Source organism: Lissotriton helveticus, chromosome 3_1, assembly GCF_964261635.1.
Source record: "Lissotriton helveticus chromosome 3_1, aLisHel1.1, whole genome shotgun sequence".
Lineage (NCBI taxonomy): Eukaryota > Metazoa > Chordata > Amphibia > Caudata > Salamandridae > Lissotriton > Lissotriton helveticus.
The window spans coordinates 517,401,300-517,415,778 of NC_136061.1; the positions used below are offsets into that span (position 1 = coordinate 517,401,300).

The 14,479-nt window shown below is 43.0% G+C and overlaps 1 long non-coding RNA gene across 3 annotated transcripts in view; it reads left to right on the plus strand.

Annotated features, from left to right (window-relative positions):
* Nucleotides 1-6,714: 6,714 nt before the first annotated feature.
* LOC144824647 (uncharacterized) overlaps nt 6,715-14,479 on the plus strand; it is a 406,972-nt gene continuing 399,207 nt past the window's right edge. For 2 of the 3 annotated variants that reach the window (XR_013609036.1, XR_013609034.1), the window contains exon 1: nt 6,715-6,839. This is a non-coding gene — a long non-coding RNA (uncharacterized LOC144824647). Of the gene's footprint in view, nt 6,840-7,046; nt 7,172-14,479 lie in introns of those variants that run through there. The other variant, XR_013609035.1, reaches the window with a different exon arrangement.

A 14,479-nucleotide genomic window follows, 5' to 3' on the forward strand; every position in this document is an offset into this window, starting at 1 on the left:
AGTAACATGTGTTTCTTTCAGTGAATTTCCATGGTTTTTAAGTAGCAATGGTCTTTGCAGAATGGCATGGAAAGGGGGCCGGACCTCTGAACAGCTCTCAGAAATTCTGCTTTGTATGATTTATAGAAAATATCAGTAGGGCTTCTTGGTCCCCTATGTCCTTTAAGATCTAAGACAACTTTATTCCCCAACTAGTAGGGTGCCAGGGGACGTGTTTGACTGTGTTGAACTTGCTGGAGGCAACAAGAGGGATACTTGGCCCCCAAATACCCTCAATAGCAAAGGGGACTTCATCCCCAATTAGTACTATGCCAGGAGGCACATTTGCAGAGTGATGCAGAATGAACGTCCATCATTATTGCACAGGTAGTTCCTGTATGATTCTATGAGTGCCAGTGCTAAGAACAGACTGTGAATACCGGGTATTTTTAACAAAGTGTAAACACATCTAGAGATATATTTTACATAAGCTTTCAGTGTAGCTATTTAGTAAGATACTAATTTAACTTTTCCAATTTGAATTAATTTGTCGAAATAACTAAATCTGAAATGTATTTTCCTTCTTCACAGCAACACCAGAGATCGCAATGACATCAGTAGTCACAAATTCAAATAACAACTTTAACAAAAACAACATTTAAAAAACGATCTCACCATCTGAACTCACAAGTACAACATAACTACCAAACACCCATCAAACTACTCATTGTTACCAAAACTCAAGGGGAAATAAAAACTGTTGACAAACTACTGCTATGCACATCCTTAAAACATCATATGACCAGGAAAGTAAGGAATATCATTGGATCATATTCTGATCAGTAAAATGAATAGAAATGATACACCAACTCCTCCTTTTTTAATCTTTTTTTCCAGAAGTTTAATGTGAGCCGGTGGTAAATTATGGCTAGAGAAATTTTTGGACTCATTTGGGACGACCTTCATGTTCTATCATCTTAAAGAATATCATAGAAACGTCTCCAACTGCCGATCAAGGAGAAGGAAGCTGGAGGACCATCTACATGAGTGGCAGCAGCAATAGTTCCCTGCCAGAAAGTCACTTTAGAGGTACAGACTACTACAACAAATATGGCTCTAGAGTTTTCAAGAATGGCCATGCAGCAATATGGGCGCTCACTAAGAGGGCTCTGCCGGCCGAGCCAAAATTCCTGATCTAATCTACAACACCCCGGCGATTAACACAAGTGCAGAATGTCGCATACCTGTCCTCGGGTGAATGGAACCGATTAACGACCTCGCAGAGTCCGGAGAGTTGTTATACCAGCTGTTCCTTTACTGGACCGGATCGGGCCTGCAGCAGCATACTTGGTGCATATAGGAGGGCAGTAACATGAGCTGTGTGGTCCTGTGCTGCGGGTGCCTGGACCTCATTGGCGCTTCAGCTGGGCTGACGGAAAATGAGTGGGGGTTGCTGACATCCCCTCGTGGACGCCCAGCAACACCGAGCATCTGAAGGGCCCAGGGGAGCTGGAGGTCATTGCCAGCTCTGCGGCAATGACCTCCTGCGGCCAGACTAATCAAAGAACCAGTGAGTCTTGTGGAGCCGCCTTTCTTCCTCTCCCCTCGCGCATGGTGGATGTAGATGTAGGCCCCTTTGGCGAGACCGCAACTGTGAGCTCTGCAGGGTGCTCCACATTGCTTCAGCGGCCTGGCGGGATCTGGGTCAGCTATCGGACAGATGGAGGGTTGTGTGCTTGCCCCATGTGAACGTTTATCAGGCCCGGGAGGAACCTGGCTGTTTGGCGCCCTGTGATACCAGCACAGATCGGTACCCGGAGTGCTGCAACTGTGCCAGGCCCCGTCTTTGCTGTTATCCTGCTGTTTTGCCGCTGTCCGTGCACACGTCCATCCTTCAGCTCCTCAGGGCCAGGCGGCATGCCTCTGTACCAACTTTGAACACATGGTGCTAAAGCCTGCAATTTAAAATAGAACAGTTACACTAACATTGGTCCGGAAACCCGCTGCAAATAAAACTATAGGCAAAGACTTTGTCCCCACCTCTCTCCCACAAATCGTGGAAAAAAGACAAAGGAGCGCAACTAACTCTATAAATTCTGCTACAATTGTCCTCAAACACCAACTTCAGTTTCCTGTGTGCAGCATGGCAAATTGAGACTCAGAGATACCCCTACACCAAACCCTACACTGCAGATAGCACAGTATGTATCAAACACACTGTGCAGCAGCTACTGGTGCACTGTCTGCTGCGGTCATTGTTTAAGCCGCCTTTTGAACTAAAACACTAACATCATCACCACTGCTATGCAATGGGGAAAAATGATGTAAAGCAGGCCAAACTATCTTTTGAAAAAAGACTTACCCCGTGGCCGATTCTGCAATCGGGGATGTAGGGGATGGGCCCTCGCAAGAGGAGAACATACCCACCATACGGAAGGATTTAAAAGCCAGCCTGATAGCCATAGACTCAAATTAGATTCCTCACTTCCCGCATGGACCATTTCAAACAGTGCGTGGATAAGCATGTGACCTGCATTGATGTCCACGAAAATAAAGTGCCAGATGTACAAGATCTCCAAACAGAATCAAAGGAACAACTGCTTCAGATGGACAAGGTACTTCAGCTAATAAAAGGCAAAAAATGAAGAGTTGGAGGCCAGATCCAGATGCAATAATATCCAGATGACAGGCATTCCGGAAACCACCAACATACCATCCATGGAGAAATTTGGGAAAATACTACTGCATGACCTATTTGGAAATTAATTCTTCACTATATTCCGTGTGGAACGGCCCTCTCATACTCTGAATCCCAAGCATCCAGTCAGGGCTCCTCCATGTCCAATTCTGGCTCGCTTGCTAAATTATCACGACCACAACACAGCCTTGAAACAGGCACGAGTAGTTGGTTCACTCCAATGCCAGGGAAATACGGTCTCCTTTTATCCATATTTTACTCCGTTAGTCCAGGTGGCTCTAAAAGAATATTTCCCAGCAAAAAAGCTGCTCCAAAAGACTGGGGCAACATACTCTCTTCTATACCCTGCAAAACTACAGGTCACCCACAATGACAAAATGCACCTTTTTACGGATGCGAAATCTGCACTAACATTTTCCAAACTCGTTGAAAGATCTGGAAAATCCCCTTGCCCAGCGGCAGAGTCTCGAAAGATACCAACCTTAGTGACTGTGACTAAATATAAGGTTCTGCACCTCCACTAGTAAATTGTATCATCGCTGAAGGAAATGTAAGTCAACATGTCCTCTTTGTCATGTATCCCCAATGACCTGTCTCTGATGCATAGTAACTGCATGATACAACATAACTTCAATTCAGTAGATACATTGTCTTTGTAAAAAACAGCGAACCAATAAGTATAAGCTGACACAAACATGGCTAATTGGCAGGGCTGTACGATGGTGACTCCTAGTCCCCCACGCCCCCCCCGGAATACTTCATTTTAGCCCTTGGGCTCTCAGACTCTACTGCTTTGTTGGGGATAAAACGGTGAGTCTATAGGACAACCTGATTGGCGGGTTGTTGTGGGCGGCCGGAGGGGTGGTGAACAGTTGTTTTTTAACCGCAATTGTCAAGCAATATCCAAAACTGTATTGATTGTTTTTCAACCCACAAATGCAAAGTGACGACTCATGTAGCCCACATTATCATTGTGCACACAGCACTCCCATTGCTTGTTAGATATGGTGCGGCTTATCATACTGTAGAACACGAAGAAGTACAATACATATGGTTTGGACGTGTAACATGGTGGCCATAACCTGCATTAATTGGAATGTGAGATGTCTCAATGACCGTAGAAAAACACGCCTAGTGCATTCATACCTGACCAGACACAAAGTCGATATATGTCTCCTTCAAGAGACACGCATAAAGGACAACTCTACTTCAAAATTCACTGTAAGCAGGTGGGGGGACATTTATGCATCTGCCTACTCTAACTACTCCAGAGGGGTGGCGATTCTAATTTGTAGAGGTATCCCATGGAAAACAGATTGAATCATGATCTACCGGAAGGTAGATACATTGTGCTAAAGGGAGCGTTATACAGAACGCAGGTAACTATTGTCAATATCTGTGGGCCTAACACCGATGATCCAGATTTTATTTCCATGTCTGGGTAGGGATACAAGAACTAGGTAACAGCAAAATACTCTGTGGCAGGGATTCAATATAATTCTGGAAGAACACACAGAAAGGGCAGGCACCTCCCGTAGCCACCATCCAAAGGTGGGAGCTATACTTTGCACCTTAATGGGAGATAACTCGTTAATTGACACTTGGAGACAAATACACACTGATGTATGGGAGGGTAACTGCATGACACAACACCAAGAAGCCTGGTCCAGACTAGATTTCTGGTTGACATCTCTAGAAGTTCACTCTTGGTCCACTGGGGCTTCACACCTACCATGTACGCTATCAGATCATGCACCGGTCATGATGAGGCTACACATCTCACAGACCCGTGTGCCTTCATTCACATGGTGTCTACACCCTGCCACGCTGCTAGATGCTGCACTCAGAGCAGATATAAGGAAAAATATCATTGAATTATTTGAATTCAATTCTGCCTCAGTGAAATCATCGGGTACCTTATGGGACGCCTTCAAGGTCGTGATCCATGGCATATGCATAGCTACACAATTTGGGTACTTAAAGATATCCACAACACCCTCAACACTCTGGAGTGCGTCATTTGCACGTTAGAAAATCAATATTTCGAAAACATTTAATCCCGCTCTGCTGGCCAATATCAGATAGAAATTATCTGACTTCCAGGAAGAAGCCGAAAGAGGGACAAAATCCTTGCACCTACACGCACAAGCTCAGCAGTATGGGGAAGGCGATCACCCTAGCAAAACACTAGCAAACTTACTTCGACACTCCAGAGTCTCCTCATATAACACAGTACTACAAGCAGCTGACTTGACTAGTACACTCAGCAACAAGACATATTCGACACTATGACAAACTTCTATGCCCGTTTATGTACCACAGCAACGTTCCCCAAAGACTCTGCACTGGGACATTTTTTAGATACACTTGAGCTGTTGTGGCTGAAGCGGGTGCACCGTACCTACTAAGATGAGCCTTTCACTAATGAGGAAATTCAACAAGTTATACAAAGCCTGCTCCCGGGCTGGATGGGCTCCCTACGGCCGGCTATAAAGAATGCACCCTGTTCTTGGCTCCCCACCTTCTGGCAACATACCAGACGCACTTCAAAATAGAGTGCTGCTGCCATCAATCTGGGAGGCTGTTAAATGTTAAATTACCAGCAAACAGGCTTCAACCGCTAATCCCATTCATTGTCCGGCCGGACAAGTCAGGAGTTGTACCCGGCCACTATACTTCTCATAACCTGCACACTATCTTTGCACTAATGCACCATCTTGCCCCTCGTGTCCCACTGGTGGCCACAATGCTGTTACAAAAGCATTTGATTTGTTTGAATGGCAAATCCTTTTTACTCTCCTTGCCAGGCTGGGACTGAGCCACACATTTATACAGCAAATCTAACTACTATACACATCTCCTAGTGCTAGAGTGAGGGTAAATAGACTCATCTCTGCCCTAATTAATATATTGTGGGGCACCCGGTTGAAATAACTACTATCCCGCTCTTATTTGCTATTGCTATGGAACCTCTGGCTGCCAAAACTGCAGCGTCTGTGCACTTACGCTTAACACCAAGGACTTCGTCAATAAAGATCGTACATACAAATTGAAAAGTCACACCAACTACAGAACACAAAATGTGATCTATGCAATAAGATGCCCCTGCGATCTCATCTATATAGGGCAAACAACCCAAATGGTCATGCAGCGGATTATCCAGCATAAAAGCAGGATCAATTGTGAAGTAATTACAGCACCACTTGTCTCCCACTTTCTCGAAATGGGACATCGCGATGTGGACTTGAGTTGGCAAGTCATTGATAAACCAACACTTCCAGTCCGTGGAGGGGACATGAAAATCCTGCTGAACAAAGCAGAGTGTAAGTGGATGACTCTCTGCAATTCGATCACTGCTTGCCTTAACACTCTAGAATTTGAATTTGAATTTAAAATTATTTTTAAAACGCACATACACCAGCGGTTTCTTGGCGCTACAACTAACAAAGGACCAGGGCTGGCTAAGCAAAAAAAAAACTGCTAAAAGGTTAATTGAAGGACTTTGCGAACAGATGAGCCCTGATGAGTGGAATTACACAGTTACCACGTAGCAACCCCTCAATTCATTGTCACCTACACCATCTATCCTTAAATAACCATGTTTTATAGGATTCTGGCCTGTCTCCCTGCCCTTTTGGTTTCCTCCTCTCAAAACTGTGTCGTAATAAAGTTACTATTAATGACTATCTTGTATTCATTAAGTTTGCCCTGCTCTCGGACTGTGACCTTATTCAGATGTTTTTCTGCACCTTATCCACTGCTCTATTTTTCGATATGCAACTGGGCCATCACTACGCTTGTATTTAAATACTGTATCCATTATAATACTCTCCCGAATAATTGTTCCTCTAGTTAACTGCATTACCATGTGCCATTCCGGTATTATCTGTATTTTAAAGTCATGTAAACAACGCGTGTCGTTTGTTGTATGTTTTGTAAATATGTCAAGTCACTTTAAATTTTTCTTTCTGTCATGCTCTTTGCTGCTTTGGCCCGCCCTCCCTCCTCATCACTGCTCCTAGTTTAACCACGGCCCCCTCCCAATCATCTCCTCGGGACTCTACGGCCCCGTGACCTCCTAACACGGAAGCTTCCTGCAGCCTTCATTTATGCTCGCAAGCCTACTCGGATTAATTGCGAACTGTGATCCTGATCAATAAAGGTATTCCCGCCGCCTAATATTTTCTTTAGCTACCGCCGGCAGCTCGGCATACACTTAAGTTTGAATTGGTCCTTTATATTTGTTTAGGTCCAACTTGCCAGACTATCCATATGACTGCTCTACACCTAGACGCCGACAATTCTAAGCTTTGGCTTTACTGATACAGATAACCTATGCCTCTTAATACTCCAGCCACACTGCGTAGGTCTCCTGGCATGCACCCTTCCTGACTTGGCCCCTCTATCTTTTAGGTCTACTAGTCCATTCTCTATGATTACTGCCCTCCGCCCAGACGCTGATTAACCAGTGTTCTGTTCTCGTGCAACTGCCAGGTAATCTTATATTTAATATTTTTATTCCCTTCGATCGGTACGCCCCCGGCTTTGACTGACAGCATCCACATAGTTATCGTGGCTTTCCCCTTGTTTCAGCCGCCCTGTTTCTGCGGCCCTGCAGTCACCGGCCCATCCTTCCTGGATTCCGCATACCGGAACGGGTCCTCAGGTATGCCTTTATATCTGTACCCTCTTTATTGACTCACGCTGCCCTAGTCGCACCGTTCCCCAACAGACCCCCAAAATACACCCCCCAAATCCCCCAGACCTCTTTACTTTGAGCAGTCGACCAGCCCACCCTCTCGCCCACCCTCTCTGATACCTCCATTGAGTCATTCCCCTCGCTTCTTACTAATGGAGCTTGTGTTATTAATTTCCTTCCCGAGTATCCCTGCGGGCTGATATGACCTGGAATAGGGGTTTCTTACCCTGCCCTCCGGCTCCTGCCTGAGGTTTACTAGTCTATTAACCTCACACATGGGTCTGCCAGATTCAAACTAACGACTTTCCATGCTCTACGGGTACTATCCCGACCGGCTTTGCCAACGGCTAAGCCTGACCACCGCTCACCACCACCTAGTTATTAGACCTCTGGATACTATGGCCAATTGCTAAGTCCCCTCCAATCCTGGTCTCGGCCCCCGTGCCTGCTTGCCCCCGTTCCCCCCTTTTCTTCCTTTTCTAGCACGATCCTCACTTGTCTTCTTTGCCCCATAGAACTGAAAATGAGACAACCTGGTCCTGAAGATGGTACCAATTGATTAACTACAGAAGCGCTGTTTACTTCACAGCGCTACTTCAGGCGCATCTTTCTTTGTGGCTCTCTTGAAATTGTGATTTGCGATATGACGTCACTATAACCTAGTTACGCACTGAGCCACTCACTGTATAATTATTCCACCTTGTTCACATTGCGCCGTTCACGCTGTCCACTCCTTCACTTGCGTCGCCACGTATCGCTTGCACATACTGTGCACCAAGTTTCTTCGGTTGTCATCTGAATCTTTCAATTTTGTGCTGGTCAAATTGTTTGAATATGACCCTCTCTTCTTTCAATATGAATATATAAAGGTAACAACTATATCCAAGTGTTTTCAATAAGTGTCTCCTTTCTTCTTGCTCGTGTAATGCTTTATGCATGCAACAATAATTGCCTTTGTAATTACACCTGTTGGGATATTGTACTGTTTTTATATCTTAGAACCCCAATCCCGACGAGGAAGATGGGTCACACTCCTGTTTTATTTTATAAGGAATGTTTACGTCAACATTATGCCACTAAGGCAATAGGGTACACCACCATAGGGCCAATAGTCTCCATGTATGCTGATGACGTCACGTTCTGTATTCATAATCCTGAGGTGAACCTCGCACCCATGACGTGCACATTTTTACAATTAAAGGGCCTCTCAGGGATTCAAGTAAACGGGCCAAGTCTACCCTGCTCCTGTTCACCAAGGGCACTAGCAAATTTGACTTTGAATATCTGATAACTTGGGCTGAGGACCCAATGCAATATCTAGGCATCTGGATACGCAGGGACATGCAGGAGCTCTGGAGTACCAAATATGGGAGGGTAATGTCTTGGATAGAAGAGAGAATTGAAATATGGAATAGACTGCCCCTATCACGTTCAGGGCGCATCGCTATTGCAAAAATTATCATCTTCCCTAAATTGCTATATCTTGTCATCAATATTCCGATGCCACTAACTGCACACTTCCTAACATGCCTTAAATAAATAATTATTGAGCTAGTATGGGTTAGCAAGCAACCTAAAGTATCCTGGGAACTCCTCACGCTTCCACTGGCACAATGTTGGTTGTGTTCCACAGACATAGCACTATATGCATACTGCACTCAAGCCCAGTTCCTGCACTTTTGGCAACATCCAACACCATTTCAACTGCATGTGACCATTCAGAAAGATTGCGCCACCTCTTTGCTACTATCTACAACCCTATACAAGAATTATATGCACCATAGGCAAGAAATAGGCACAACAGAAACCATGGGAGGGTCTGCGGAAAAGGGTGAATCTGAATATACTATACGCCCTTTCCATTCCACTAGCCAACAAGCCACAAATTCCTCCATTAATGGATAACGGCACAAGGGAACGAGCTCGTAAACTTCATGTCATTACATTTTCAGACATATATCCGGATGGCCAAATCATTACCTCACAACAACTAATCAAGTCTCCCCACATCGCACCACTGGACCTCCTATTATATTTCCAATTGCGTGCCACCTGCTGTGTAATACACAACACATTCCCCTCACCCCATCCATCATTACCAGCTCTTGAACATGTGCTCATGGATTCATCTGCTTGCAACAGAATAACTTGCATTTACACCCTCACACAACACATGTCTCCGATTATCACCCTAAGCTCTCAAAGGTCCTGTGATGCGGAATTGAACTCCCCCTCCTGGACTCAAGATGGGCCTTCTGGTGTGGCCAACTTGAGCAGTTTTCTCTTATCATTTACGATTTATACATTTCAAATTTTGCACCGCATATACTGCACTCCAGTACAATTACACCACATGGGTATTCAGCCCGATGACTCGTGCTGGCGCTGTGAGTTACCAAAGGCAACCTTTCTACATGTGGCTTGGGATTTTCCATGTGTTGCTGGTTTCTGGAGGGAGGTGTTCAAACACATCGAGTACATAACAAATCAGACATTGGCGGGATCCCCACTGGTGGCAATCTTGGGTGATGTTTGGGATATTCCAGTTGCTAGTCGACAGGTCACTGCTAAGCTGCTTTTACTCACAAAACACTGTGTGGCTATACACTGGGGTCCAAAACTATCTTAGATATGGGACATGCAGACCTTTTGCACCGATGCTATATCCAGTTAAAAAAAGACGAGCTCACTGGTGCTAAAGAATGATGGGATGCTGTATGATAAACAATGCTGCAATGTTGTTCATCCTGGGATCCAGATATGTGTAAGTTGTGTATTTGTTCATTTCTAAATTGGTATATGGTGTTATTCAAGTATTCATATAAGGTTGTGCACTGCTAGGTTAGGTCTTGGAGCTTTGTACTGTAATTAATATGTTATTGCTAATTAAAAATTGCAATAAAAACAACAACAAAAATAATAATAATAATGGCCACGTAATGCATGGACTGTACTGTTGTTCTAACAACTGGTGAGCAGTGTGTTACAGCTGTTCGCAATGCTGCCAGACATTATACACATTATATAAAAAGATTTCATAGTGAGCAGCAAGATGGCATCGCAAAGCTAAAGGACCCTCGATTTCAATAGCAGCACAACAAGACCGAAGCAGTATGTCCATTCAAAAGTTCAATCTGAACTTCAAGATTTGTCTCCACAGTTTTCCTCGATGGCATCAGACTGCATGCATTGTGGAGTTGCAGTGAGTACTGGAGAGCAGTCCATAACAGCCCTTCGCAATGCTGCAAAGAAAAAAAAATGATTTTATTTTTGGCCCTTCCTAGCTTTTCCACATTAGCAAGCAATTTATTATCCTACAAAATAGGTAACTAATATTTACGTGTTGTTCATTTATTTATATTCTAATTTATTTTAATACTACTTACATATAACTTGCCATGTAGAAAAGTCAAACTGTTCCTTTACAAATGAATACACAGGTAACCTTTGCCAGCTATCATGATTTACTATTTTCACTTTTTAAACAAAAGTGAATAGTCTGTGTTTAAATATTCGAGTAGGTGCATCGACAACATTTACAAACTTACTCTGTTTTTTCTACACAACACTGTCTTAAACTATGTAGTCTTGTCTTTAAAACTATCAACTATAATATATGTGTCTTGTTCTTCAACTCTTCCTGTTTGCATATAAGTTAAAAACCACATTGACAAACACTTCCCAATAATATATAACAAGTATTACTTCTTCCTTATTCATACACAAGCAGACAACATATTTTTATCTTTTATTTCTCACTACACTATTCCTGTTTAATAATGTTACTAAAAGTACTACAACTCCCAGAATGCAAATAACAGATGTATCTATTCAGCACATGATGTTTAGACATTTAAAACATTCTTAGTTCCTCATTGCAACTTTCCACAAAACTAAACAATTATTTTCAATAAAATACACAATGTAATAAACAGGCACTAATTCATTTTCTCCTACTTCTCAAAACATTCACCACAAACCACTTAAAAAAATACTATTAGATCTGGGGACTCTAGTTGGCAGAGGTGGGTACCACTGTTCAAATAGGGACCCCTGCTTCTAGTCAGGGTAAGGGGGATACACTCTTTAGCTAACCCCTGCTCACCCCCTTGGTAGCTTGCGTGGAAATTGCAGATCTTCTTCTTTTCTTCTTGTCCAACACCCCAAACAGCAGGCAACAACTTCCAGAGGCCCCTCAATTGGATCAAGCACTCTAGGAAGAGCAGAACTCACTCAGTAGAGTTCAGGGGGAAGCTGGGGGTGAAGTTCTTTTGTTCCTGGGACTTCTTAACAGGAGGCAAGCTCTCCTCAGGCCCTTAGGAATCTCTTCAAGCAAGGGGACACAGCAAAAGCAAAGTCCTTCCCCTCTTCTTGGCAGCAAAGCAATTGCAGGTCAGCCCACACACATACAGCAGGACAGTCATTCCTCTTCAGTCTTCCAGCTTTCTCCTTAGCAGAGGTTCCTTCCTGATTCCAGGATGAACTAATTTCATTGGATCAGGTTCCCAATATTTATACCCCAAAATCCTTTGTCCTCTGAGGGCCAGCACTGTGGGGGACACGCACAGTACTGTTCAGGTCTCAGGTGCAACTCCTCCCTCCCATCTATATATAGATCTCTCTATTCACCACTGGGTGGACTCATTATGTCTCCTGGAATCCCCCAGCCCTTTCACTCAAATTGACAAAGAATACACAACCTAGCAGAGGCAGGCTTGGCTAGTTAGGCAAGAAAATACCTACTTTCTAAAAGTGGTATTTTTCGAAGACAGAATGTTAAAACCAACTTCACTAAAAGATTAATTTTATCATTCTGAATTCAGGCATACTAAACTCCAATTTCTACCATGTTCCCCGAGTCAGTTAGGATTATAAAATGTAATAATCTAAATGCCTATTCTGGCCTATGGAGAACAGGTAGCCTTGCAATAGTGAAAAACTAAAACGGTTGTAATTCACAATTAGGACATGCCACACACACCAGGGCATGTCCCACCATATACTTACAATGCACCCTGCCCTTGGGTCTACCATAGGGGTGTCTGATATGAAGAAAAGGGAAGGTTTAGGGACTGGCAAGTGGGTGCACTTACCAAGTCAACATGGCAGTACCAGACTGCACACAGGCTCTGCAATGGCAGGTCTTAGACACAATTTACAAGGCTGTTTCTGTGGGTGGCACAACCAGTGCTGCAAGCCCACCAGCAGCATTTGGATTTACAAGCCATGGGTACACTCAGTGCACTGTACTAGGGTCTGACAAGTAAACCAAACACACCAATCAATTTACAATAGGGAGAGCATAGGCACTTTAGCACTGATCAGCAGTGGTAAAGTGCCCAGAGTCCTATTGCCAACAACCACAGGTCAAGAAAAACAAGGGAGGAAGAATCAAAAGTTTTGGGATAACCCTGCAAAAAGGGCCATTTCCAACACATACCCTCTAATAGATACAGTTAAACTCATATTTTTTTGCGCATCACTGTGAAACTCCTTTTAATCAAACTCCCATATACATCTTCATTTCAAAGTTATATACATATCACTGAATTTAGTTTGTAGATTATATTGTTGTTTTATCTCTTTCTGCATAGTTTGAACACTGTTAACATTTGTAAAAACTAAGCACAAGTATGGTATACCACTCTCATATAAAGCAAGTCTAAAATGGCAACCTCTTTAAATTTACACTTTATCATCATGAGAAAGGCAGCAAATGAAATCATGTCTTTCATTTTAGACTATACTGCATCACCACTTGTCAATGGTTAGCAACTGTTAACCCTTTCCTCTCTCTTTCACAATGAGGTTACTGTTGGCGTGTTTTTGCGATGTTTTCACAATCATCATGGAATAATCCGAACAAAAACAGTTTATTACATGGTCCTGAGTTTAAAATTAAAACTTGCCATTATTTACATTGTGCCATCACTTAACAACTTTTCCCCAAAACATTTTGTCTCTTTACCACCCTCCCCGCAATACAGTCTTAACACGGTATACCTAGCAACCCAGTGGAACCAGTAGGTCACAAGTTGACATCACATTTTAGAAGGAACATGCTACTTCCAAATGAGATACATCAGGTGTGGTTTACTCCACAGATTCAAAAGCATATCAATGTATGTATTCCTTTTTCTTTTTTTAAACAACCACCAATAATAGGATTTCTTCCTGAGCCATCCAACACACTACCTCATTTTATTCACGTTCATGTTGACAGCATCCAATGAAATATATTTGTATATATTTTTTTAAAACACTTCTATTTTAACTCCTTTTCCTTTGGAAAACGACCTCATTCATCTCCAGTCTTCTCCTGACTACTATTGCTCCTTCACGTCAAAATGCTTAGAGTATGGATTGTGCGCCACAGCTATATCTATAGGGCTAAAGAGGATGCAAAAAAGAGTGGTATTGACAGGGACTTGAGTTAGCCAAATGTGCATACTAATGGGTGTGGCCAGAGAGGGTTGAAGTTTCATCAGTTGTTGGATTTGATTACTCCCAACCTCATAATTGTGCACTGTGGTTGCAACAACTTAGGCACATTGACTGGGGTAGTGCTGGAAATCCTAATGTAAGATACATTTTCAAAACTGATGTCATTTTTCCTTCACACTGTCTTGGTGTAATCTAATGTATTCCAAAGACAGAAATGGAATTGAGCAAATCAATTCTGTCTACAGATTGGCATAGCCAGGAAACATGTTAATCAAACTGTTTCTGTATTCTGAGGAGAGCATTGTATGGGCTGTATCTATAACAACAATCTGCCATTTGACATGCATGGAATTTATAGAAATGATGGAGTGCACTTTAAAGATGAAGGCATGATGGTGTTTCAATTTAACCTCAAACTCTTCATCCGGTCTTATGTGTAGCAGCCATATACACAAAACCAAGACAAAGGCTCTTGTCAGAGCCACACTAGTACCCAAAATATTGTGAATTTTTTTTAAAGTGTTTTTTTCTTTTGTTTTCGGGGATCTTCGCAATGACGTCTCGATCCCTGTAGACACATTGAGAAAACAGAAAACAAACGCAGACATTCAATGGCCACCAACACATCCAAAAATATTATGTAAACAAAATCCATTCCG